This window comes from Panthera tigris, chromosome A1, assembly GCF_018350195.1.
Source record: "Panthera tigris isolate Pti1 chromosome A1, P.tigris_Pti1_mat1.1, whole genome shotgun sequence".
NCBI classification, from domain to species: Eukaryota; Metazoa; Chordata; class Mammalia; order Carnivora; family Felidae; genus Panthera; species Panthera tigris.
Genome location: NC_056660.1, coordinates 150,950,409 through 150,977,418, shown reverse-complemented (window position 1 = coordinate 150,977,418; position 27,010 = coordinate 150,950,409). Strand labels below are relative to the sequence as shown.

General features: G+C 38.2%; 2 long non-coding RNA genes across 3 annotated transcripts; one reads left to right on the top strand and one right to left on the bottom strand.

The window, feature by feature from the left end:
• Positions 1 to 2,343: 2,343 nt before the first annotated feature.
• On the bottom strand, positions 2,344 to 12,655 carry LOC122231462. 2 transcript variants are annotated; one of them, XR_006208720.1, is made up of 4 exons: positions 12,520 to 12,655; positions 3,594 to 3,769; positions 2,897 to 3,037; positions 2,344 to 2,595 (listed from the first exon to the last, which is right to left on the bottom strand). It is a non-coding gene; the product is annotated as an uncharacterized LOC122231462 (long non-coding RNA). The 2 variants fall into 2 exon arrangements; XR_006208721.1 differs by lacking the exon at positions 12,520 to 12,655 and adding an exon at positions 5,540 to 5,651.
• LOC102961937 lies at positions 9,977 to 12,143 on the top strand. The gene is made up of 3 exons (XR_006208722.1): positions 9,977 to 10,022; positions 10,720 to 10,809; positions 12,062 to 12,143. It is a non-coding gene; the product is annotated as an uncharacterized LOC102961937 (long non-coding RNA).
• Positions 12,656 to 27,010: the final 14,355 nt, after the last annotated feature.

The following is a 27,010-nucleotide window of genomic DNA, read 5'->3' as shown; positions in this document are numbered from 1 at the left end:
ATCTGGCTCTGTCATCGAATGAACTGCCTTGGGTGACACAAGGAAAGGGTAACATAACGATCCATCTTCAGTCGACAAATCTGCCTTACCTGTGGTGAGAGGCAAAAGGCTATTCTGATTGAATTATCTACAACTCTTTTATAGTAATGTCAAAATGTAAAATAAAACAGCACTACCTCAATACTCATTAAGCATTTTTTTAACTTGCATAATTATGGCAGTGAATCACGGCTTATCTTTTAACCTATGTTAAACATCGCCTTTACCCCCCATATTTTTTGACCACAGACTCTAGGGCAGTCAAATGCTCTAATTCAGGGGCATTTGAGAGAAAAGAGGACAAACACACACGTCTGACTTTCAGGCTCATCCTTGTTTCTGCAGCCTCTTCTGTCTGCCTTGAAAAGGCAAGTTATGGCTCTCAAGGGTGCTCTAATCTGGAACAATTCCCACAAAACAATCAATGGTAAATCATTATTTCTTTCCTTTCCCCAAAGAACAGGATGCACAGAAAATAATGCACATGTAGTAAAGAGTTGAAAGCCTAATGCACATAGGAAACTCGCCGCCCCTCCAAATCAGCACATCAGGCCACCAGATACCAGTCTCAGGCAGGAGTTAGTCATCATTTTCTTACATGAGCCATGCTCTCCTCCCTGGATTGATGCATCTTCTTCTCCTCTACATAAAGAATTAGCAGAATAAAGTAAAAATAAGAGGACTCTGGGGCCACAGATGGCTGACCAGCTGTTTCTGAGTGACTCCCCATGCATGAATCAGTGCCTCATCTGAGCTTTAGTGCTTCCATGTTTGGGGGACAAAATATTCTGCATTTTGGAAAAGTAGTTCATGGAAAATAATACAGCAAACTAACATTTATAGAAAACCACAGTCATCTTGTAACAAATGTCCTAAATTATGGACTCAGAAGCAGATCCAGTTTTACCCAAGGTTCTCTGTCTACAGTGCCTGTAGGTTTTTGTTGTTGTTTGTAACTGTGGCTCCTCCCAACCCCCACCCCGAGTGCCTCTTTTTTAATGATACACCACTTTATATAATATACCACACAGAAGACAAAATTTCAGCCCGGAGAAGAGGCAAGCGGTGAGGGTGGAGGATTTAAAGGGCTTCGCTTTTCTGTCCCCTTTGGAGATTCATCTTATATATTTTATTTAGTTTGATGGTAAGATTAATGCTGCTTCTGAAAGCCTCCTGGTTCCCTTTTAAACAACATTCATTTCCCAGTGCTTAAGTGCAATGTTGGGGGTATTGACAAAATAAAAGTAGAACGGAACTTTATATTCCACCCTCTTCCACTCTCTTTCAATGCGGAAGTTTCTGGCAAGGCAAGAGCTTCACTGAAGCCTTTTCCTGGTTGTTCTCTTTAATTTTAGATGATTGTTTGATGTGAATGTCTCTAAGAGAGTTTATTTTAATACGCAGAGGAGCAGAGATAGCTCCAAATGCCTATTATCAGGAAAAAGGCATTATATGTGATGGGAGAGTAAGAAACCTTCTGTGATCATTTTTATTCAATGAAAGCCATTCCTTTGGGTGGGAGAGTCAAATGCTAGTACCCACACATGCTGCATGCATACCAGCACGAGCCGGAGGAATGCAGATTTCTGTATCTGAGAGCAGCTGCTAAGTGAAATGGAACGTCCAACAGATGGCTGCATTGTCATTGTTGGGGGAGGAGGAAGGGGAGCTATTTTGGTTTTTCTGTTGAGGGTGTGTGTGTGTGTGTGTGTGTGTGTGTGTGTGTGTGTTTAATAGGATGTATTCTCCTCTACCTGGATCTTTCCGGTATTTTCAAGGGCTTTTTTCACTTTGAATCTTAAAAGTGGAATAAGCACTAGAGATCTTCTGGTCATTTGACATGTAATGGGAAAGGAGAGAGATCAAGGGCACATAGCTTGTTAGAGCCAAAACCAGAACTCTTTCATTAAGCCATACCACAGAGAAGTCATGCATTCTACTTACTTGAGTACTGGTATTTAACATCAATACCAAAGCTCAAGAGAAAGAAACACTCTATCATCTGTAGTTTCATAGTCTGAAAAGTACATGTATATTATTTGCTTTTAAAATTTTATGATGAAATTGCCTTGTAATTCTCAAATTGGAAGAAAGAATAAGATGCTTCCTAAGCAAAGTTCTATCAAGTCTATATTACATATTTTATTAGATGTTTGGGACAATATGACCAAATATAAACAACATGCTATAGAATTTTACAATTCTATAGTAGTTTCATATTCCATAGTATAAGTAGTTAAACTTGTAAGTCAAAGCTTGCAAAGGCCATGCTTAAAAGGCAAACAGAAAAGTGTTGAGCTCCCATCATGACCTGTCTGCAAAAGGCCTCTATCTCCCTTATGATGAGGGCTTTGGGTAAGTTGTAAAGTCACATGGCTCACCCATTGGTTCATGTTTTTTTCCAGAAATAGAATCAATAGAGAACAGACAAACCCACAGTTGCCAGTTTGTACAGTCTTGTGGTTTCTGTCCGGGCCTACAGACTCGAGCAGGTCTACCAGATAATGAAGGCAAACTATTTCAGTTCCTGTGGGTCCGGAGCGCCTCAGCATAGTTCTGGTTTCAAACAAATGAATAACAAATTAAAAGGTACAGTAAAATAAGGGGGTGGTTAAAATATATTAACTAAAATCAATGGAGGAGAAACATAGTTAAAATCCCTGCATTCTCAGCAATAGTCTGTGATGTATTTTGTTAATCTCTTAAAATTTATGTTAAAAGCCTTTTAGCAGAAAGTCAATATATTTGGGTAGTTGAGCAAGTACATCATCCTGTACTGATGGCTGCATTAAACATGATGCAGAGGCTCCATTGTCTTTAGGAAAAGAACAGGGGGTCCATCCAACGGAAGTCCCACCTCAAAGAGACCAGAAGCTTTTCCCAAAACAGCCTGTGGAGCCAAGCCCAGTATTATGCTCTCCTCCTCTGCCTTAGGTTCCCTGCTGACGTCAACTGGAGTCCTGGAAATGAAGCAGGATCCGAATACCAGAAGCATAGCCTAATAATAGAGCAAAAATGGAGAGCAGATGGAAAATAAAGCTTCTCGATAAAGTGAGACCTAATGTTATAAATTTGTTCAGGGAAAGAAAACAACAGCAACAAAGCGAAAAGGCCTGTAAACAGACTTATTGGTGCTAAAATTCTAGAAAATGGCTGACTAGAAAAGCACCTAGATACTTAGAAATCGCCCAGAAAAAGAATGAAAAATAAACAGGAAAACAAGCAAAATCAACTTTTGGATTAGTTTGAAACACGGCTACTAAATGTGCCCAGGGTTGAAAATGATACCAAACCCGAACTAGAAAACTGAAATAGATGATTAGCAGCTTCCTTTACCCATGATTTGTACATAACTGCACCATTGTATTTGCATCCCACCTTGAACAGTCAGCTTATGCCCATGGATAAATTTTGCTGGGACAACACAGGTGTAAATTCTGAACATGGCAGTGAAATGGTTTGGGTCAAAAGTAAAAGTTTTTTGTTTTTTGTTTTTTTCCAAAGGTGCCCTTTTATACCCAGAACTCCTAGAAATGTTCTTACAAGTTACTTACCCCTGCATCCCCGTTGTGTGTGTCTCTCTCTCTTTGTATGCAGTCAAAGCCATCAAAGTCTACTACTTTATCTCTTGGCATGGCTTTGACATATCCAAACACTCCATTTAATTTTCTGGGATGAGCAGCAAACTCTTGAAACAAACCTCCTCTTAATTTTTCTTGTGTATACATTTCTGTAGACAGAAATTTTTAGATCTTAATCATCTTAATAATTGGACTTGTAAACATGTTACTTTTTTATATAGACAAAGAAGGCTCAAAGACATTAAGATTGAGCTGTAATTTCAGACTGTAAATACATGTTCTATCAGGAGACCATGAAGGAACATCAAATATGTTCTATTTGAGAAACATTCTCCATTTTCTTATAAGAATGACCTTCTGGTTGGAAAAGTGATGAGGTAAAGTTTTAACACAGAGATACATTTCTCTTATTTTCACTATTTAACCACTGACAGGATTAAGGGGGGGAAGCCAATTTTAAAAAATATTTCACATTTTTGTCCTTTTACTCTAATGGTTTCTGAACTCTGTTTCTAGCATGCATAAAAAGAAATCTTGTTTCTTCAGGTAGCCTTCTCGGTTCTGCCTCTTCAACCTCTTTACTCTGCCTAGCCAACATTTTTCTTTGAGTCTCATTTCCTTGAGCTTTGCTTGATCTTGTGAACCTGACATTTCAGACCCCACCTCACTCCTAGGGAGAGTTCCCTTGCCTTGGGCTTCAACTTCAGTCTCTATTCCTCACCTTGAGACTCAGCATGAGCCCATTCCATTCCTTGCCAGGCTCCTACATGCCCAGTCCAACAGAGCCCCAGGCCTCCTGCCAACTTCAAGAGAAGATATTGGACACCCATCTCTGTTTGGAAGGTCCTCAACCAGATAGATCACAGGGAACTTATTCTAAAGTAATGAACCACTGATACAGTGTAAAAGTATGGACGTACAGACATAAGAATCACAGATGAGTTTTGAGTTAGAAGACACCTAGAAGTCATTTATTTAATAAGAGAGGAAAGTGTTACTTAAACCCAGTTGATAATGTAGAATTTCTGTAAGAAGAGAGTGATATAATGTATATAAAGTGTTTTATAAACTCTATAGCACTATACTGTATGCATAGTCAGTGTTTGTCTTCTAGGTAGTATGTTTGAGAGTTATTCCAGAGATGCTGCCATTACTCAAAATGTTTTAAATCTCTTCCTTAAAATTGTCATCTGAGGCAGTTAAGATTGTCACTGTACAGTCACATCTTGTTCTTATCAGTAAAGGTATTATCCAGGGCTCAGACATTCATCTCAGATTTAATCTTAAATGTCTTCAAAGGCAGAAACCATGTCTGTCTTGCTCCTTGCTCCTGGTATACTGCCTGCCACTTAGTAAGTACCTAATAATTATTTGTTCAAGGAGTTTTTTTTTTTAAAGATCTAACCCACCCTCAGAGAATGATGATTTGCTATGATTGATAGGCAAAGTCTCTGAAGACATTTCAAAAGAGAATTTCCCAAATAAAAATTATTTTTGAGCCATAACACTGTTGTTGGAATGAGTTCAAGGTTATTCATTAGAATGGGACAACATTCATTGTATTTACACATCTGTGTTCTGGCTGACCTCTTTATAGTGTTGCATTTATTTATATCTCACCTTTTTTTTTTTAAGGCATTTTGAAAAACAGCAACAAAAAGAAACCCATAACAATAACGTTAATAAAATAAAATAAAATAAAATAAAATAAAATAAAATAAAATAAAATAAAATAATGTCATTATATCTCAGATATGAATGGCAAAAAGCAGCCCACAGGGTGGGTCCCTTCTGGGTAGTTAGCTAAGGAGTGACAGTAAGTAACAAGAAACAGAGAACAAATGAGGCTCGCACCGTCTCAAGCACATGTCTGCATGCCATCTGGCCCTTGTTCCCTGTTGAGTAAAAGAGTTACTTACAGCCAGTAAGAATGCAGTCATAAGGAAACATTCGAGGGTGACTGGGGTGACGAGATTCCCAGATTGATACGGAGTGCCCAGGAAGAAGGGCATCTGCATGTCATGGTAACCAATCATCACTGTTTTTTGAGGAATCTGTGTGACACATAAAAGTGAGAACAGTCCCTCTCCAGTAGGCTGATGTTTTGTTTGAAAAGGAAAAAATGAGCACAATACTGAGTGGGGAAGGCATATTAATCACAAGACAAGGTTGTCCACCTTTCTCACATGTGAGTTACTCTCAGGAGAGTCTAACAGTAGTGATTTTACAACTGTTCTAAAACTCATTAGGCACAAAGAAAAAGCCCAGTTCACAGCACAAAAACATGAACTTTCTCCCATATTTCAACTAGTTCCAGTCTACAGCATCCTGGCCAGGCTAGGATGAGGTTATATATTTTATGAATCCTGTTGGGCTTAGGGCTTGCATTAGTGATTTCTCAGTGAACATGTTTACTTGTTCTTTTTACTGCTCTCTGAAACACTGGATTAAGAACATTAAAATAGGTCCAGCTAAAAGCATAGCAAAATGTGGTACCTCATAAAAATGAAACCAAGGAGTGTTCAGAAGAAGAAATAGAGAATGCTGAATTTCTCACCAGACCACCAGCTTATTCATTTTGGAGCTACTCTGGTTTTGATGAGGACCAGAGCATGGGTGTCATTCGTGATGTGTGGTATCCACAAGAACAATAAGTCATTTCTTTTCTAGAAATAAGTTATTCCAGTGCCATAATAAAAAGAAGGAAGTATCACTTGAATTCTGAATGGTTGAAAATTTGAGTTCTGTCCTTCAGCTAAGGAGAAAATATCAAAGGCAGCTTCATGCCTGCTTTTCTGTAATCTTTCCTAGAGAATTTTGGAACTAGCATCACTCCCTTAAATCCTACCCCAAGACTGGGTTCTCGTACAATCTCCACTTTGCCTCGAGAGTAAATTTCTAAACTGCAAATATGATTCTATAACTACAGAAGTTAAAATTATTTTATGTCATCCATGTTACAGACTGAAGTCTGATTTCTAAGCTTAACATATGAAGATTTGTAAAAAACTGGCTCTTTCTTATCTTTCCGACCTCACCTCCTATAGCTCAAGCATGTACATTCTAAGCTCTAGCCATAAGGAATGAGTCCATGATTCCACTGTGTTCACTTATACCTCTCTTCTCTCAGAGGAAGACATAGTTTCATTCACCCTATTTTCTAGAAAACTATTCATTCTTCAGGACACAGACTCTCATTTTCTCTCTGAAGACTTTTGCCATCATTCTCACTTTCACCCCTAACCATGCAGACTTAAATACTGCCGTATACACTTCTAAACACTACAAAATGTTTTGAACCATTTTGATGCCATTTTGACTTTGAGGGCATTTGGGGCCTGCTGGTATAATCACATTAACCTTCACTTCCAAAGTGACAAAGCACATGAGCATATATCCAATTCCGCTCTATCTCTATGGCTGTTCTCTATCCACACCCCACAGGGTAATGACCTGCTTGAAAAAGATTTGGCTTTAATTACTGTATTTGTCTGCTCCGGCTGCCATAACATAGTGTCATGGACTGAGTGCTTAAATGACAGAACCTTATTCTCTCACAATTCTGGAGGCTAGAAGTCCATGTTCAAGGTGTCAGGTGATTTGGTTTCTGGAGAGACTCTCTTCCTGGCTTATAGATGGCTGCCTTCTTGCTATATCCTCACTTGGCCTTTCCTCAGGACATGTGACGTGTAAGGGAGAGAGAGAGGGAGAAGAGAAAGAGCAAGAAAGAGACAGAGAGGGAGGGAGAGGACAAGGAGGGAGGGGAAGAGCTTGTTCACTGGTTTCTTTTTTTATAAAAACACTAATCCTATCGGGACAGGGTTCCACCCTTATAATGTCACTTAATCTTAATGACTTCTTTACAGGCCTCATCTCCAAATAGAGTCATACAGGGGGTTAGGGCCTTAGTGTATGAATTTGGGGGGACATAACAATTCAATCTAAAACAATCACCTAATGTTCTCAATATCCAACAGAAGTCCCTCCAATGCCTGTAAACATTTGTGCTTTGATTAAATGCCATAACACATAAACAGAGAATAAGGAAAACTGGTCAACTCATTAATCAATCTAAAGTATATACTCATTTATGTATACCATGTACAAATCCCTATTATAAACATGCCACTGTTCTTAAGGAATTCATAATCAAGTAATCTAATTGAGAATTTAAATAGAAGTAAGTGCCAAATAATAAGCAACTACAGGGTAAAGGAAAGGGTTTAGACTCAGAAAACAAATGTGAGTTCAAAATCTAGCCCTGCCACTTACCATCTACATGACCTTAAAGTAAGCTGCTTAATTTCTCCAAGCTTCAGTGCCCTTGCCTTTAATAACATGGCGACATAATGAAGCAAGTGAGAGAGAGTTCATAAATTCACTTTTGGAAATGCTAACACCACATACACAAAGAGAGGTGTGGCTATGCCCTTAGAGAAAGCTCCTTTGACAGGATCATTGATACCTCCTTTCTTCCTAAGTGGGGAGGGCAGCTTTTTTGCAGGGTGTAGCCTCCCTATAAGGCAGGCCCTGCTGCATTAGCCACATTTGCACATGCCTTTAACCATCACTCTCAAAACAGCGTTTTATGCTAGTGCCCAACCAGGGAAAGAAGAGCTCTTGCTCATGTTCTACGTTTGCTTTCTTGCATGGAAGAGAATCAGCATACTTCAGTTCTGAATCAGAGAAAGTGTGGCAAAAGCAGAATGAAAAATCCCTCACAAACAAATACCACATGGGTTACTTCAAGGCTCCACGCACTCTCGTGGAAACACTCAAGCACTAAAAGTGTCAAACCTAACACTGAAATGACCGAGTGATTTAAACATGGAGGACACCATACAGTGAAAATCCTTATTAAAGACCTATTAAATATGTCATCATGTGCTATAGGCAGAGAATTATCTGTCAATGATGGAACATTCACTCTGTGGTCAGTAGAAAAAGGGAAAGTTGACCTTGCCCAATTGGTAACTATGGCTTTCACCTTACATTCAGCAACTATCATGATATTCCCAAATCTTAAATAAGTGTGTGGTATTTGCCGAGTTCATGGCAGCCAATTAAGTCCAGGTGGAGCTGCACAGGAAAAACAAGAAAAATGGCTCCTCACCAGAAATAAGAGAGGAGCATGGGAGGACAGATTCAGACACCCCAGGCTCCCAAACCCCCTGTTGAGAAGAAATAGACTCGTGTGTGTGTGTGTGTGTGTGTGTCACACCCCACAACCCCCCATATACACACATGCACGCCACACGCAAGCACACGTTATTTATTTATTTATAAACAGCCTCACTTCCTACCGACACTGGCAATGCTCTCCATTTTCATTACATGTTGAAGACAAGAATTAAGGGGTAGAAAGAAAAGAACTGTGCATTCAAAGCTCAGCTCCAGAATTGGCTTTGTATTTATTATTGCATATATATCAAAAGCAACAAAAGACCACAGTGAAAGAAATAGACTGGGAAAACCTAAATTGAAAATGTAACTGAAGCATCATGAACTGACAAATACAGCTTTTAATACGTTAATTTATTTTCTTTCTGCTCCTTAACAAATGTAAAGGTGTCAATGCATATAAAAAATATCCCTTGAGCTGCTAGCAAAATACTAAAGCTAAAGCATGAGGTGACACTCCCAGCTGCAGGAAATGTAAGTCGCTTGTCCAAATCACTGAGTGGTCAGGGCATGCTTTACAAATCTCTTAAATATCTGCCTCCAAGCTCCTCACAAGGGAGTTCACACAGGCAGAGACATATTTTTTCTTCTTAATCACGTACCTTTTAAGATTCATAATTTGGGATGAGCAAAAGGCTCGGCAGGAGGTGGGGATGAATTAAAAACCATAAAATTGATGCTATCACTCTGATTGACACACCACTAGTGCAGCATACATTTCCTGTTTGTCAGGAATGAAAGGTGTTCACATTCTGTAATAATACCTAATAATGTTTTGGAAAGACAAACTGCTGTCTGACTACATTTTAGCAAGATGGATTTTTTTTCCCTTTCTGGCAGCACTGAAATCAGAAGCTAGAGTATATATTACAACCCTTTATAAAAGATGACCTAGATATTTAATAGCTGCAGCTATTCCAGTCCACTACCTGGACCTCCCCAGGTCTCTGATGCTATATTCTAGTATGCCTGAAATCACCATTACACCTTAAGACTAATTCAAGAGAGTGTCCAGGGAGCTAGCTGTCCAGCACTGCCATAATAAACTTAAGGGAACAAGTATCCTTTGCTGCCTATAGCCATCTCATCACGAAATTGGCCAGCCCTCTACTTATCGTTTGTCTAATCTGACAATTACTATTCTTTGCAGGGTAATAAAGAGAATCTTGTACATGTGGATCAGGAGACCTGAATCCCTCTAGCTGCCATGTCTCTGACTAGGTAAACATGAACAAGCCACTTAACCTGTCCACATTTCATACTCATTATTTTAAAGAGATGCTTCCACACGCCTTGACTATCTGATGGGTTGGTGAAAACACAAAAGCAAAATGACAGTTTTGTAACTTCATCATTTAGATCCTAAATATGAATTTATGTTTGTTAAACAAAGGATCTGGGGGATTTTGAAAGTCATCTATTTCTGGGGTGATAATTAAGCCAAAGGAAGAGGAAAGAAACAGTACAACACTAGATCTTATATGACAGGACTATATCAGAAAAAAATCAAATATAATTATAGCCATCCAAGAATTACTTCTTTGGCTCCTTTGAGCCAAAGATGTAGTCGTCAACTTACTGCCCTATTATTATCAGTTGTGTTCCTATTGAGTATTGATTGAGTACTATATATTGAGTACCTAAGGTCTCAAAATATTAAAAGCAGTATTTTGGGGAAAGGAGAATAAAGGGAAAACATGAAATAATTCTGAAAATTTCAGGGGGAAAATGGAACAGGAATGTTTGTGTTAAATATTTTAATGACACATTTTTGCATTTTAATCCCTGGGATTCTGCTGGTTCCAAGGAAGATGTCAAGAAAATAAAAATGTAAAATCAGTGTAATAATAATTGTCTAATAATACCAATTTACAAGTATTGGGCACTAACTAGAGTCTGAATAATCCTTTGTCTCCAGAATTATAAACACAGATTCTGATACTTTGGAAAGCCTAAGGAAAACTGACCTAAACGAAAAAGGGAGGATATTACGTAGATCCTGCTCTTGGTAAGAATACTGTTGCAAAAGGATCAAAAGTACTTTTGAATACAATTTATTGCTGTTGTTTTTGCTAAATCAAATAAAGGCTTTAAGCAAAAACAGGTTTCAAGCCTTCTGCTTATAATTGCACTTCATGTGACTTGACAATGCTGATTTCTGTGTAATTTTTTAAATCCATGTTTGGTAAAAAAAAAGAAAGCGCTTTTCTACCAGTTCTTTAAAGTTCTAATAAAATCAGCTTGCTGGTGAACATGCTTACAGACACAGTGCAAATTTAGTCCTAGAGAAGCTCAGCAGTCACTCTACTACACCCAGTTGGTCCATGCTATACCTGCAAGAGTTATGGTGCAACTCTTTCAGGATTTGAATGTATTTCAGTCATGGCCTGAATTAAATTATATGCACTAACACTGAAGTTAAAAAGAGAATGCATGGATCACCGTCCCCATAACCTTCAAGAGGCACTCCATAGACTGCTGTCTGTTTCTTGAGTTAGATTGACAGAAACTGGAAGGAAAGCATGAGCAAAAGGGATCTTGAGTGCCATCGGCTGAAATTTACCTAAACCCCCACAGCAAAACATAATCTGGAAGAAATAAGAGGTTCACCTTTTGGTTCTAGTTAATGATAACTTGAAGGTTGGCTTAAGTAATATCCATCCCTCTACTTGCTAAGTTCCCTAAATGTGGTTCTAAAAAATAATGTTAAGTATTCAGGCCAGAGATATTTATCAGAAGGATGTGATTTAAATGGCTATGTACCTCATGGCAAGCCTTACAGAAAAATATAGGTACAAATATGCATAAGTCATATTTATATACTTTCTATAAAATTAGACTGGCATTAATTAAATGGCAGAAAAGGCAATGAGAGCATTGTTTGGAAGGTAGCTTGTTCCAAGTTCTGATTATAACTTGCTTCCCAAAGAAGGAGCCGCCCACAGCTTAGAAGACAGATGAGAAGATCATCATCACAGATTTGCTGTGAACAGCTCTGCTCAGCTCTGTCCCTGCCAGACTTGGGGCCACACATACCCTTCTAAGAGGGCTAAAGAAGATTCACAAAGAGCACTGCTTCTTGCTCCAGCTTTGGCAAGAGCAGAGGATGATTTTGTCTTTCGGTAACTTGAAACCTTCCTGTAGTGCTGAGAACTGCTCTCAATAGCAAAGTTGTTATCATCATCATTACACCTAACATTTACTGAGCATTTACTACGTGCCAGGCACCAATTGCTTTGCATCTCATCTTATCTTCACAGTAATCCCATGAGTAATATAATTACCCAAATTTCATGGAAGAAGAAACCGAGGCCAAAATTTGCCCATGGTTACAAAAAAATGGTGAGTGCCAGCACTGGGACTTGAATTCAGACAACCTCATTCTTTGAGAATCGTCACTTTTTGTAATCACATTTTAGAATAGTTTAATCAGCTGCAGACAACCCATGGATCAGGCATTTTTAAATGCCACCCCACTTACAAATCTCTTCCTATTTATTCATTAATTGTTTGAAGAATTAAGAGTGCCAGGAACTGTCTTAAGCACTGGGAATTCAGCATTGATCAAGGCAAACTCTCTACCTGTGTCAAGCTTACATTCTATATTCTGCACACATAGCCTCCTTTATTCCTTAAAATAACCATGTAAGTCTGAGCCCCTTAGTATCACCCACTTTTTAGACAGGGAGCCAGAGCTCAGAGAAGTAAAACAACTTACCCAAGGCCACACAACTGGTAAATGGGACGACTGGGGTTTACCGCTTAACCTTCAGACTGTTGATCCTTCATTCTGCTATGCTTCTGTTACCCAATTACTATGGTTCCAAAATGGCTTTCATTAGTTGGGCAGAATGTTAGTACTGCAGGGAAAGAAAATAAGACCAAGTTGGCCCTTTTCCTCCTAATTTATTCTCTTTTTTTCCCCAATTTCTTGGTCCTTACCTCTGTCATGCTTCAGGTACCCACTGTCTTCTGGTTGCCCACAATTTCCCACTTCTGTACCTTCGACACCCACCCCACAAGCCTGTTCTCTGCCCTCCTCCTGCTTTATATATTCCCCCTCTGTTCCTCACTCATCCCACATCTATACCTTAGGGTTAATCTTAGCTCTCACTCTTCACTTTAGATAGCAGCCCTGACATGTTGTAGAAAGTGACCTAAAAGGAGTCCCTTCTATCATTATACCAGGAAAGACTTGTCCCTAGTAAGTCACATATGTTATTATCTCAGAATTTCTTGAGTGAATTTTCCCATAAAAAGTCTCCCATGTGGTATTTATATTCTATAGTATTTACTGCATATATATATATATATATATATATATATATATATATATATATATGGGCTAAATATGTTCCTGGATGCTGGCTAGCAAAATTTAACAGTGGGTAATATGCTTTGAATTCCAATCAACAAAACTACAAGTGACCTCTGGCAAAGATTTCCTCAGTAACACATTCCTGTCTTCACTATTATTCACAATAAAGAGTGGGAAGCAGGAAAATTAAAAAAAAAAATTTTTTTTAAATAAACATGTTATTCCTTAATATTGGAGAAATAGGGACCAATGTAATAAGCACAGTGTAGAAAAAGATAATTTTTTTAAAGAAAGAAAGAATTTAAACTTACAGGTGGCAGCAGTAGGGGCTGTAGGAGACAAAGATAAACATTTCTGACTTGAGAGATTTTCAGGTCTACAGAGAAACCCTGAATGCAAATGACATTCAGGAACCTCCTCAGTTGGACCCTAATTTTTTCACTTGGGGTAAGCCCCATAAGAATAAAGAACACATCTGATTTTGCTCAACATTATATGAGCAGCTTTAGCACAGGGCCTGAGACATAGTAGGCACTTAAAAATGATTACTGAATGAAGGAATGTCATTCTCGACTTCTCTTCAACTACCCTCATGATCTCCTTCCCAATCAGCAGAGCCCTCTGTTTACCAGTATTCCTTAGGCCTGGGTTTCCACACTGTGCTTTTCTTTCAGGCAGTAACCTTTGTCTGTATCACCTTTTCCTCCCTTCCAGCCCTGGTGAAATGAGATTCTTTAGGCCAATGTGAAAATTGTTTCTTATGATTCTCCTTGGCTGGGATTTTGGCTTGAATACAGAGAGGCCAGCCCTTGCCCACAACATCTCAAGTTGGGACAGTAGGTGACCCACCCTTCCCCTTGCTGGCAGGGCCCTGGGCTGTTTGGCCAGGTTTGGGAGAGGGCTTCTTGCCCACCTCAGATACAAAGTATATATCACCATAGAGGTTGTGTCCCTTGGAGGGTGCCCATTCATTTGTGCAAAGGGGAAACTGCCTTCCTCACCCTGCTGGCCCCCACATTATCATTGTACAGTGGGGACTCTGAATGTTATGTAGCCAGTGCTAGATCTGAGAAGAAAACAATTGTGTCTTCCTTTAAGCAAACACTGCAACTTGTCCCTATAGTTGTTGAAGAATTCTCTAAGAGCAAAAGGGCCTTCACTAGTCATCTCAGCCTCTGGTTTTGCACACAGACTTGTTAACTGACTTCAGAAAGGAAAAATATCATTTTATTTCACACAAAAATGTAGGCAATCCCAAATCCAAATTTACTTGGACAGATCAGAAAATGGACTAAATAACACTGATTCCTTTTCTTTTTTTCTAGAATTATTCATCTTTTTCAAGAGGAGAATATAAATTTACTATGCTACTCATAAATGCCTTTCTGCCAGATTAATAGAAAACCTTTAGAAGCTGGACTTGTAACTTATTCTGGGATATGGTCTTCCACAAACAATTGGGTACTGTTCAAATATAATGATTATACTATTCATTCATAACTATCATCTCCCAACTATTTACTGTATGCAAAATATAATAGCAGGTACTGTTAGAAGCTGATCCCTTAGTTTAGGCTTTAACTTGGCCCTGCCCAAGACCACTGTAGGCAGTTGCCCACCTAAAAGGGGAAATGGGAACTAAATGCAGACTTTACTCTATCTGCCAAACCACATACCCTGGCATGGGGTTGGCTGTGTCCACCCAAGGGAAGCTGCACCTTCTTCCTAATTTTCACAAAATACCCTCTTGACCCTGCCCCTCCTTCTGCACAAAACTCTTAAGCTGCATTTGGCCCATTTGTGATTTCTTTTCTCTCTCCAGAGTCATCAGTGTTCAGTGGAACATCCTTTCAGTTGCATGAAGATGCCAAACTAGAGGAAAGAGGACACACCATGTGATTTCCCAAGGGCCATCGTTTCCCAAGGGATGGTTGTGACTGAGGGGACACAAAAACAAACAGTCTAAAACCAACAGATATTCCTGTCTAAAGTATCTTTTTATAGCACAGCATAGCTGTATTCAATATAAAACAAGGAGAATGATAACTGAATGTGAATTACAAAGCAGAATTTTAATCATGATACATGAGTTAATAATACACATGAGTTAAACTCATGATACATGAATTAAAGAAAATAACTGGAACCCGTTTTCATATTTTATTGTCAAAAGTTTTACCAAATAGGTGGTTTATTTGGAAAAGTAGCACCTCTTTGAAATTAACTCTTGATTTGTAAAAGTTCAGATTGTTCCTATCTACTTGGTCAACTAAAAGTGATTATTTTTATTGCTATAAGGCATGCATGTTGGTCTTTGAGAAATATGCCATTAATCATGGTTAAATTGTATAGGCTCAAAAATCTTTAAGACCTGCAAGAAAAAAAACAAAATCCAAAAATGTTGTAAAATTATTTATTAGTCTATAAAAAGTTGTGTGGACTTTCTACAAAACCAGCAATTGGAAAATGACAAAATTGTTATTTTATCCCTAGAGAATCTTTACACATTTACCTCAAAGGGAGGAATAGAGGCAATTACTTCTATTTCAAATAGATACTCCCTTTGACAAGTATGCAAATCATACTGGAACTATACATCTGAGCTTTTTAATTGTGACAACTCTGAGATACTACTTGGTAAAGAAGATTGTGCTATTACCTCTCCAGTCTGTTCTCAAAGGGAATAACACTCCGTTTCCGAGGCAGAGAGAGCACCAAGAGGTGAGGTTCTGTCCACTCCTGCTGTGGACTGAATTGTGTTCCTCCCTCCACCCACCAATTTATATGTTGAAGCCCTAATCACCAATGTGAGTATATCTGGAGATGGAGCCTTTAAGAAGGTGATTAAAGTTAAAAGAGGTCATAAGGGTCGAGCTCTAATCCAGTAGAACTGTTGCTCTTTCAAGAAGAGGAAGAGACATCAGAGCTGTTTCTCTGCTATTTAAGGACATTTTGAGAAGGCAGTCATCTGCAAACCAGGAAAACAGCTGTCACCAGAGTCCAACCATGCTGGCAACCTGATCTTGGACATCCAGCCTCCAGAACTGTGAGAAATACATTTCTGCTGTGTAAGTCACCCAGTCTACAGTATTTTGATATGGCAGCCCAAGCTAACATAACCCCTTAAGTAACCTAACCAAAAATTATTATTATTTTTTCAGCAAATAAGGAGAAAGAAAAAATGTTTTATAAGATTTTAATTTTTGTAGGGTTGCCTGGGTGGTTCAGGCAGTTAAGCATCCAAATCTTGATCTCAGCTCAGGTCTTGATCTCAGGGCCCTGAGTTCAAGCTCTGAGTTGAGCTGCATGCTGGACATGGAATCTACTATTAAAAAAAAAACAATTGTAATTTTTATAAGAAAAAATGTGAATAAAACCATCTTTGAAAATTGAGTTCTCTTTATTTTTTGTAAAACACAGCCTAAGAAAATTTGGTGTTCTTGCTATTCAAACATAGCTTCAAAAGAAATAGCATTGCTTCTGCCAATCTTATATAACTTGATACCAAAATAACAATCCAATTAAAAAATGGGCAGAGGACATGAATAGACATTTTTTCAAAGTAGACATACAGATGTCCAATAAACATATTAAAATATGTTAAACATCATTCAACATTAGGGAAATGCAAATCCAAAACACAGTGAGATTTCCCCTTATTATCTATCAGAATGGCTAAAATCAAAAAGATAAGAAATAACAAGTGTTGGTAAGGATGTGGAGAATAAGGAACCTTTGTGCTCTGTTGGTGGGAATGTAAACTGGTACAGCCACTGTGGAAAACAGTATGGAGTTTCCTCAAAAAATTAAAAATACCATATGATCCAATAATTTTACAATTTTTACCCAAGGAAAATAAAAACACTAATTTGAAAAGATTTATGCACCCTTATATTTACTGAAACATTATTTGCAATAGCCAAGATATGGAAGCAACCCAAGTGTCCAGTGATACATGAATAAAGATGTAGTATGCACTCATACACCCATGCGCGTGCACACACATACACATACACACACACACACACAACACAGAGGAATATTACAAAGCCACAGAAAAGATGAGCATTTTGGGGCACCTGGGTGGCTCAGTCGGTTGAGCATCCGACTTTGGCTCAGGTCATGATCTCACAGCTTGTGAGTTCGAGCCCCGCGTCAGGCTCTGTGCTGACAGCTCAGAGCCTGGAGCCTGCTTCCGATTCACTGTCTCCCTCTCTTTCTGCCCCTCCCCCACTCATGCTCTGTCTCTCTCTCTCTCTCTCTCTCTCTCTCAAAAATAAATAAAAATCTTAAAAATTTAAAAAAAAAAGGATGAGCATTTTATAATTTGTAACAACACAGATGGGCCTACAGGACCTTATGTGTCAACAAGGATGGACCTAGAGGGTAGTATACTAAGATAAATAAGTCAGACCAAGAAATACAAATACCACATGATTCCACTCATGTGGAATCTAAAATACAAAACAAATGATGAAACAAACAAGGCATAACCAGACCTATAAATACAAAGAACAAACTGATGCTTGTCAGAGCGTAGAAGCATGGGGGAATGGGCAGAATGGGTAAAGGGGAATGGGAGATAAGGCTTCCAATTATGGAGTGAACAAGGTACAGGAATAAAAGGCACAGCACAGAGAATACAGTCAATGATACAGTAATAGAGATGTAATGGGACAGATGGTAGCTACTCTTATTGTAAGCATAGCATAACATATAGAAGTTGAATCACTATGTTGTGCACCTGAAACTAATGTAACATTGTGTCAACTATACTCAAACAAAGGTTTTATAATTTCTCTTATTCAGAAATTCCAGAGCCACCAATAGTCAAATCCCAACACAAAATGCTTTTCACATTCCCCACTCTATCCTTCCTTTTTGCACCACCACGGTACTTAATATTAAACTGTTTATGTCATTTATCACGCTCCACCTTATAATTTCCATGACATGCACATATGCCTGTCTCCTTCTCCACTAGAAGACACAGATCCTGAGAACAGGGTTCAGGCTATTTTTTTGGTTTCCCCAATGTTTACCACAGTGTTTTACCACAGTAAGTATATATTTGGTGAATGTATGAAAGAATGAATTAACTACTGAATGAATGGATGAATGGATACATGAATGAAAAAGTGGATTAAAATTTATTAATGATAAATAACCCTTAAGGGAAAATAACCCTTAGTTGCAGTGTCTCCTATTTGTTAGGCATAGTACCCTTGTTAACTTTTTTAATCCTTACTGCCTTGAGAGTTAAGTTTCACTACCCCCATTTTCCTAACAAGAAAACAGAGGGTCTGTGAGATGAAGTAATGAATCCATACTCACACAACTGCTAAAAAGCAAAACTACAATTTAAGGGCAACACTGAAATCTAGGTTCAATCCCATATATTGTCTTTCTTTCTCAATGGTCTGCACTTGACATTTTGCTTCAGCTTTCTGGTCAAAAGAGAGGCAATTAAAGATATTTTCTGAGGCCATTGGACAGGGCCATCTTACTGCGCCCAATTTGGAGAATGAGGTGAGGGCGTTCCCTCTCTCCCAGTGTTTTTCACTCTCCCACCAGTATGAGCCAATATCAACCTCAGGATTTCTTCTATAAGCATTACCTTGAAATACCTTAGCTATAGTAGCAAATCTGAGTAACAAATCTTATAGTAACAAATCTACCTGTAACAAATCTTTGATGCTAGAGAGTTTCTGATATCTCAGAGGGCTTCAGGAGTGCAAAGCACAGGAGTCATTTCCCTCCCAAGCTGATCTCATCGCTATTGCCATGCCCCGAAGTGTAAAATTTAGGGGGAGATTATAACTTGAGATTCAGGAAAATTTGAGTTACGTTCAAGTTATTTCATTTATTAGCTATGTATATTTAAATGTTCTATCTCAGTTTCTACATTAAATAATGTTCATAAACTCAGACATATCTGAACACATGGCAAAAGCTGAGAAGACAGACCCCATTAAGGAATAATTTGCTTTAGAGAAGAAAAAGCCCCTTGGTCACTGTAGCAAAGACTGCCCAAAAGCTCACAAATCACAATTCTTCATCCTGTGTACTTAGAAAAAATAAATTTTCCAGCATCCCTGCAATTAGACTGGTGCCATGTCCTGGAAGTAATGTTCACTTCCAGTCATGGACATCAAATGCATCATGTGATCTTCCTCACTCTTTGCTGGTCAGGCACCTAAATACAGACAATACAGCAATGGACTCTGAAGATGGCCTAGAAGGTGATCCCACCACAAGATAGAAGAACTGGGATTCCAGAATCATGGGATGGGAAGCTGCCTGCCAACAGACTGTGATATTAGCCAGAAGAAAACCCTTTATTAGGTAAAGTCTCTAAGATTCTATGGTTGTTTGTCATAGCACCTGGCACTAATTACCCTAATACAGTTTCTTGAGAGTTAGAGAATCCAAGTCTAGGGCAAAATAATGGGTCATCAAAAAATAAAAGGTATGATCTGTGTTATTCTATTACTGAAGAGTATTCATGGAGTATTCTTTGGAATACCTCCCTCCCTTCCCCATCCAGACTTTCCCATACCCAGTTGCTACTAAGACCACAACTGTCAAAAGGAGGCTATCATGGAGACCCTTCTCATTAAAGTCTCCACAGGACACTGACCATGCAAAGCAGTATTACTGTGTGGTCTGCACAACAGAAAGGGAGATGGAGAATACTTCCCCACTTTGACAAGAAAATGGCTGGAGAGCAGAATGGAGGAGCAATAAACTGTAAGAAGCAGGGAATGTCACAGTAGTTGCCAGGCTGTGAGCAGCCCAGTCAGAAGTGAGAGGAGACCATAGCAAACTGAAACCTTGAGAGGTTCAGTCCCCCAGACACCCCCATAGTTAGGGCAGAAGTAAGCTGAAAGAGGCAGGTTTTAAACTCCTTTTCTTCCTTTCCTCATTTCCCTTTTATGTTCAACTTCCCTCATTAAAAGCATCCCAACTTTCTGACTAATGTCTTTGAGTAACACCATGATTTTACACTTCCCTGTAAAGGAGAATATTGGAATCACGTTGAGTGAGGGACACGCTGAGAGTTGCTGTCCATCCTCCAGTGAACCACATGATAATCCTGTTAACCTTCCTATCAGGAGGTCATTAAACAATTTTGAAAGCTGTTTCTTCTCACATCAGAACCGCATGTGGAATCAGATCTAGTATTTTTAATATAAATTCGGCTGCACAGACTTAAATAACAGTCTCTTACATGTTTTAGATGGTCTTTTATTATTCTTCCCCTAACTACTAAGTGCTTTTGCAGCCTTTCTGTCACTTTGGGTATTGTCCTATGTTTTTTTTTTTTTCTTTTTTCTTGATTTTAACATCTAACACATTTTCTTCCAGCAATACAGCACCACCCTTCTCTACTTCCTCTTGATGCTTTATCATTTGTGCCAACCTATGTTTCATTCATTTCAATATATCACCTGCCTGTGCATCAGTCTTTTTAATTTGTTGTACTTGGTGTTTTGTTCTTATTTCTGCATAGCTGTTTTCATGAAACTACCCATTTCTGTTAAACCTAATTTATTTCTATATTTCTCTCACAATCTCTTTTTAACTCCAAAGACATTTTAACATCCAGTTTTCTTCCTTCCTTCCTTTCTTTCCTCCCTTCCTCCCTCCTTCCTTTTATTTCTGAAGTATGCTAACAGTCAGATGATGTCAGAACTTGTGCCTGAATACATTTTCAAGAAAAAAACAAGTTTTCCATTTTTATCTTCTTGATCATATAATCCCCCTTCATTCAGCTCAAAACTTGATTTCCTTTTGGACTCCAAGAACCACTAATTTTTTACCTCCACAACAGAAAGAACTTACATTTTTAACCACATTTAAGAAATTGGGCAAAAGTGAAATGTGCTTCTGGGCTTAAATAACACAAAATGGATTCCTAGTCTCTGGGGAAGACTCCATAATAAGACCCTATCATTGAATTAGCAATTCAAACATCAAAAAAAGTCAGTTTTCAGGAGTGTCAGTTTAGGGACTTGACATTTTTAAGAAATGTCTTTGCAAAACAGGGGCCTAGTTATCACTGGATGAAGGACACTGATTTAATCTCCAGGGGTGACTGAACCCAGTATCTGGGGTTCTTCCAAACATTTAAAGTCATTTCCAAATGTTTTTGATGCAGCACAACCCAAAAAGGATTTTGGCAAGTATGTTTTCCCTTCATTTTAAAACCCATGCGTATTTCAAGGGAAATGCAATCCATATGTCTTTGATTCATTTACACTTAAATCATCTAAATGCCATTGTGTAAGAGCTATTTGATGTACAAGAAGCCTGTGAGCCTGTTTTATAAGCCTTTTTAAGCCTTATTTCTTTGAATCAGAAAGTCATGTTTTGCCGGCCCTAAACAGATCTTGAACTGGGAAAGGCTCAAGTTCACTTCTAAACTGAAAACCCGCAAAGTTTTGCGTGGCTTCTGTACTTAGCAATATGTTTCCCCCTGCCTAAAGCTCAAAAACACCCAGCATTTCTCTTCTCTGTCTCACATGTAGTGAGAACAGGGTAAATCAATTTTTGAATCACATTTTACTTGTAAAATTCACATTTTGAACCTCAGTTATCTCCCAGGCACTGCCAGAAGTTAAAATAGCAACACTTGAAAATTAGGCTTTTGCTCTAAAAGGGCAAAACAGTCTATAAAGTACATAAATTACTGCTTCTGTACATTTATTTGTTTGACAGGTTTAAGATATAAGTGTGGCTTACATATGGATTTTCAGGATGCCAGATTGGATGCTCCACGAGCTACAGTCACAAATGTAACCTCTTTTTTTAAGACTTATGTTTGGGAGAATAGAATTGGAACAATCTTGCTGTTCTGCACAAATCTAATTGCTGTGTCAAAACAGCAATGGAATATGATGAACATTTGCATTTTTCTCATTTACTGGCCTTTTCTATGGCTCTAATCATACTTGCATTAGTGGTCAAGAAGAAAGTATGTTAGGCTATTTGTGCACTTGCTCCTTGACACTAAAAATTTCTGATGAATTTCAAACTGATACTTTTAGAGGTAAAATGGGAACGTCTGATCAAGTGTTTGGAGATACCCAAATGATTAACACTGATTGCAGTGGACACAGAAACATATCTTGAGAATGGGTAAAAAGCACTAATTACCTATCTTCAGATGTGTGATTTCTTTGTTTTTATTTAGATGCATTTTAGACAATGCATTTTATTGAGAAGGAAGAAATAATGATTCTGTGATTGTTTGAAATGAAGCAATATTTTAAATTTGTATTTGAAGTTTAGGGGCATGGTGATAAAGTTAAAAAGAAAGAAAGAAATCCAAGGGGAACCTAATTATTCCTTATGCACTCTGTCTAGTTCACATATATGATAGACTATCATGTTTGTGTAATCAAAAGGATTATGAAATTTAAGTTTAGAAAAAAATGATTTGGGTGCTAAATCTAGCAAACAGTTAATTATGCTGAGATAATTAGATAGGAAAGTGTTGGATTTAGTTTTTTTTTTTTCATAGTTAGTTTTCATTAACTACCAAGTGTTCATGATCCTCTACAGGCAGAGATTATTAGTATTCTATTCTTAGGAAGAATGGTACATTGACAAAGAATTAAACTTTCAAAAAGTGTGACAGAAGGCTTTACATTGACCTACCTACTTATTTTCTTTAAAAATACGTATTTTTTCTATTAAAAATTTTGATATTGTAAAGTTTTAAAATCTAAGTTCAGGAAATACATTAATTTAAGAAATTTCAGCAGACAATCATAACACAAGCATATTTTCAAGCATCAATTTAAAACACAAAGCAAAGAACTTGCGTTTTTATGACTTAGCTGCTATTTCACAAAAATGAACTAAAGGGTACTGATTAGGATTATGTAGTAAATTAATAACTGTGATTTTGGTGAAAACAACTATTATTATATTGTTGAATTTCAGGATTTATGAGATTTAATTTGCCTTCAGATGGACATTTAAAAACTTAAAGAAGCAATATGGTTTCACTCTTATGTGGATCCTGAGAAACTTGACAGAAACCCATGGGGGAGGGGAAGGAAAAAAAAAAAAAAGGTTAGAGTGAGAGAGAGCCAAAGCATGAGAGACTCTTAAAAACTGAAAACAAACTGAGGGTTGATGGGGGGGTGGGAGGGAGGGGAGGGTGGGTGATGGGTATTGGGGAGGGCACCTTTTGGGATGAGCACTGGGTGTTGTATGGAAACCATTTTGACAATAAATTTCATATATTGAAAAAAAAATCCAAACAAAACAAAACAAAAAACTTAAAGAAGCAAAGCTCAGGAGTACTTCCTGCCCCTGACTTGCTGCTATCCATACTTATCCCTTCTTGCTCTAGCTATATTCACCTCCATTTGGTAAACACAAAAGCTCTGTCAGCCCTCATGTGTCATCTCAGAATGATCTACTGACTATCTTGAGAACCCAGTTGATGCAAGGAATTATTTACCTCACCTATTGGGTCATATTAACCAGCTCTCAATGCAAGTTTCAGGCCCAAAGGAAACACAGCCAGGAGAGTTTGGAATATAACTGGAACCCTTGCAGTTACAAGAGGACGCTACTCAGGCTGTAAAACTTGTGCGTATAAACTCCAGCACTGAGAACTCCAGTTCTTAATTATTTTAAATGGATTGGGAAGTATCTTTATAATGCCCCCTTGGCACACCTATCTGTCACCACAAACACATACTCACACATTTATATAAATATAACACACACACAAACATACACGTATATACACATGCAAACACACACTTCAACCGATATTCTTTGGTAAGCATGATTTTTATTTCTAAATGACGTTTTGAGTTCCAAATACACCCAACTATATATCTTCAGAGTTTGGGGGGAAATTCCTTTCAAGGAGAACCATAAGAATTTAAGAAACATTTTGTACAAAGGATCACATTGTTTCTTATTTTATCTAAATCCACTTACTCACCCCTTATTTAAACAGCCATACAATCTGGTACTGAGTTTCAATTGTATAATATGGGGCAGATAATCCTGAGAAGTGTTTTGAGATTCAAATAATAATCATTATAAAATCTTAAAGTGAAACTTTAAAAAAAAATTTTTTTAATGTTTATTTTATTTTTGAGAGAGAGACAGAACGTGAGCAGGAGAGAGGCAGAGAGAGAGGGAGACACAGAATCCAAAGCAGGCTCCGGGCTCTGAGCTGTCAGCACAAAGCCCAATGCGGGACTTGAACCCATGAACTGTGAGATCATGACCTGAGACACAGTCGGACTCCCAACCGACTGAGCCATCCAGGCGCCCCTTAAAGTCAAACTTTTTAAAAAATGTTTATTTATTTTGAGAGAGATAGAGAGTGAGAGAGACCATGAGTGGGGGAGAGGCAAAGAGTGAGGGAGAGAGAGAATCCCAAACAAACTCCATGCTATCACTGTCAGCGATGAACCCAACATGGGAACTCGATCCCACACACCATGAGATCATGACCTGAGCCAAGAGCTGAAACCAAGAGTCCAATGCTGAACCGACTGAGCCACCCAGGCTCCCCTTAAAAGTAAAACTTTAATGCTCACTCTTCTTTCAAATGTTTCGTTTTAAAAAAAATTAAAAACTTTAAGTTACTAATAATTACATTTATCCCAAAGGACTTTGATCTCCAAAATGGGCATTAGACAGAATAATGCTCCCCACCCCAAAGATGTTTACATCCTATTCCCTGAAACCTATGAATATGTTAATTTACAAGGCAAAAGGAGTTTTGCAGATGTTATTAAGGATCTTGAGAAAGGGAGATTATTCCAATTATGTGGTAAGCCCAGTGTAAACAGAAGGATTCTTATATGAAGGAGGCAGAGGGTCACAGTCACAGAGAAGAGATGTGAGAATGGAAGCAGAGGCTGGAGTGATACACTTTGAAGGGGCCCTGAACCAAAGGTGCAGAGGGCTTCAAGAAGCTAGAAAAGACAAGGAAGTCTGTTTGCCCCTGGAGCATGCAGAAGGAACATAGTTCTGTCAATACTTTAATGTTAGCCTCTATGACCCATTTTAGACTTTAAGAGAATGGATCAGTTTTTAAGCCACTGTTTGTGGTAATTTATTACAGCAGCAATAGGAAACTACTACAAATACTAAGTTCTATTTTGAATGTACTTTTACAATCACTGTATTAGCATTTGATAACCATGTATTAATTGAAAACTTCCCTATGTGCCTTCCTTTAAATACACAAGCTTCATTTTGCAAAAGGATACCTTATAGGATTCTCAAAACTGCAGTTTCCCCCAATGTGTATAAAAATCTATATAAATTGGTTATTCATAAAACACGTATTGCAATATGTAAATTTTCAGGGACATTTTTAGGAACACATCAATTTAATTAGAGCATATAGTATTAATTACAATCTTTCCCCCCATAATTAGCATTAATTTCTCTAAAAATTAGAGGTTAAGACATCCCTATTTATCAGTTAGTATTATATTTTCCTTGGTTAAATTGATTTTGTGTTCATATTTTATAACACCTAGTACCAGTAAGAAGCCCCTGTAGATTTCTAATCATATTGTGCCCCTAAAGGTCTAGCATCAGAGTAATTATGCCCTAAAGTTTGAAAGCTTAGGGTCAGTCAATCACATCCATGTTACCCATCCCTATAATTGACTACCATCAGTAAGGCTCTTTGCTTTGTCCTCTCTGCTGTGAAAAGTTCAAGCAGTTGTAATTGATCAAGAGGTAGGACCATAAGAGGTCGTAACATGCAAGAAGGTTGGGTGGTACTTGGACAGATTTGTCTAAAGAAGAAGTCTCCCATCAAAAGACCTAGAGTCAGTGACACAAGTCCACCATCCAGAGGGAACTAGGGCAAAGGACATCCTAAAAGAGGAGAAACCAAAGAAGGGTTTTGTATGTCAAGGTGATGCCACAAGTAACAAAGTGAGGAGTCTCTGGGTCAGAGAGCTCCAAAGGGCAGCTGCAGTATGAAGTCCTTAATAGCTACAGTTTATCTATGGCTAGGAGACTTTGGGTGCAGTTTCAAAGGCTGTGTAAAGTAGGCAGATCCTAAATAACTAAAAATACGCCTATTTGGTCTGTCTTTAAAGCAATTAGATGTATATGAATTTGAGTTTGGTGCTAGCAGGCTTTGGGCCAATGCTCCTAACCTACTGTAAAGAAATAAACAACATGGGAGCCACAGGGGCTATCTTGGGCCATTTATATGGTATCTGCTCTGTTCTTTCTTCCACCTTCCCAATTCTTTTTCTTTCTGAATCCCAGGATATAAATATTATACCTTCAATCTCTTTACAGAACACAAAATGTTCCCTCTCAATTCCAATTTGGCTTTTCCCCAAAGGCAATACTTTTCTTACAGCACACTTAAATAAAGATCTTTCATTAATACACTGCAGTATCATGCAACTGGAAGAGTGATGAACTTGAACTGCCCCCTTCCCCCTCCTCATTTTGACCTTTCTGTTTAAAAAAGTTCATGTTTCTCCTGAGACCTTTTTATTCTTACACTCTAGTCCAAAAGATAAAATCCTCCTGCACTTTAGATCCGTTTACTTGTTCACAAACATACCCTCCTTGTATATGGGATCTGTTGGCCTCCAGGCTGGAGCTACAATATTCATGGGAGTTGTCACCTGGATCACAGCTTCCTTATGCCTGAATAGTTGTTATTATGCTGAACATTGCAATATCCATATGGAAGAACTCTCCAATACCCTTTCACACTCAACAATAATCTCCTATTCCAGAGAGCTTGACCTCCACTTTTTTCCTACCTTTTTTTTTCTTTATGTCTCCTCCTGGGCCTTCTCAAAAACTAAAACTTCACTTTAGAAATCAGAAATTCTGCTCTCCTGGTCTTTAAGCACATGTT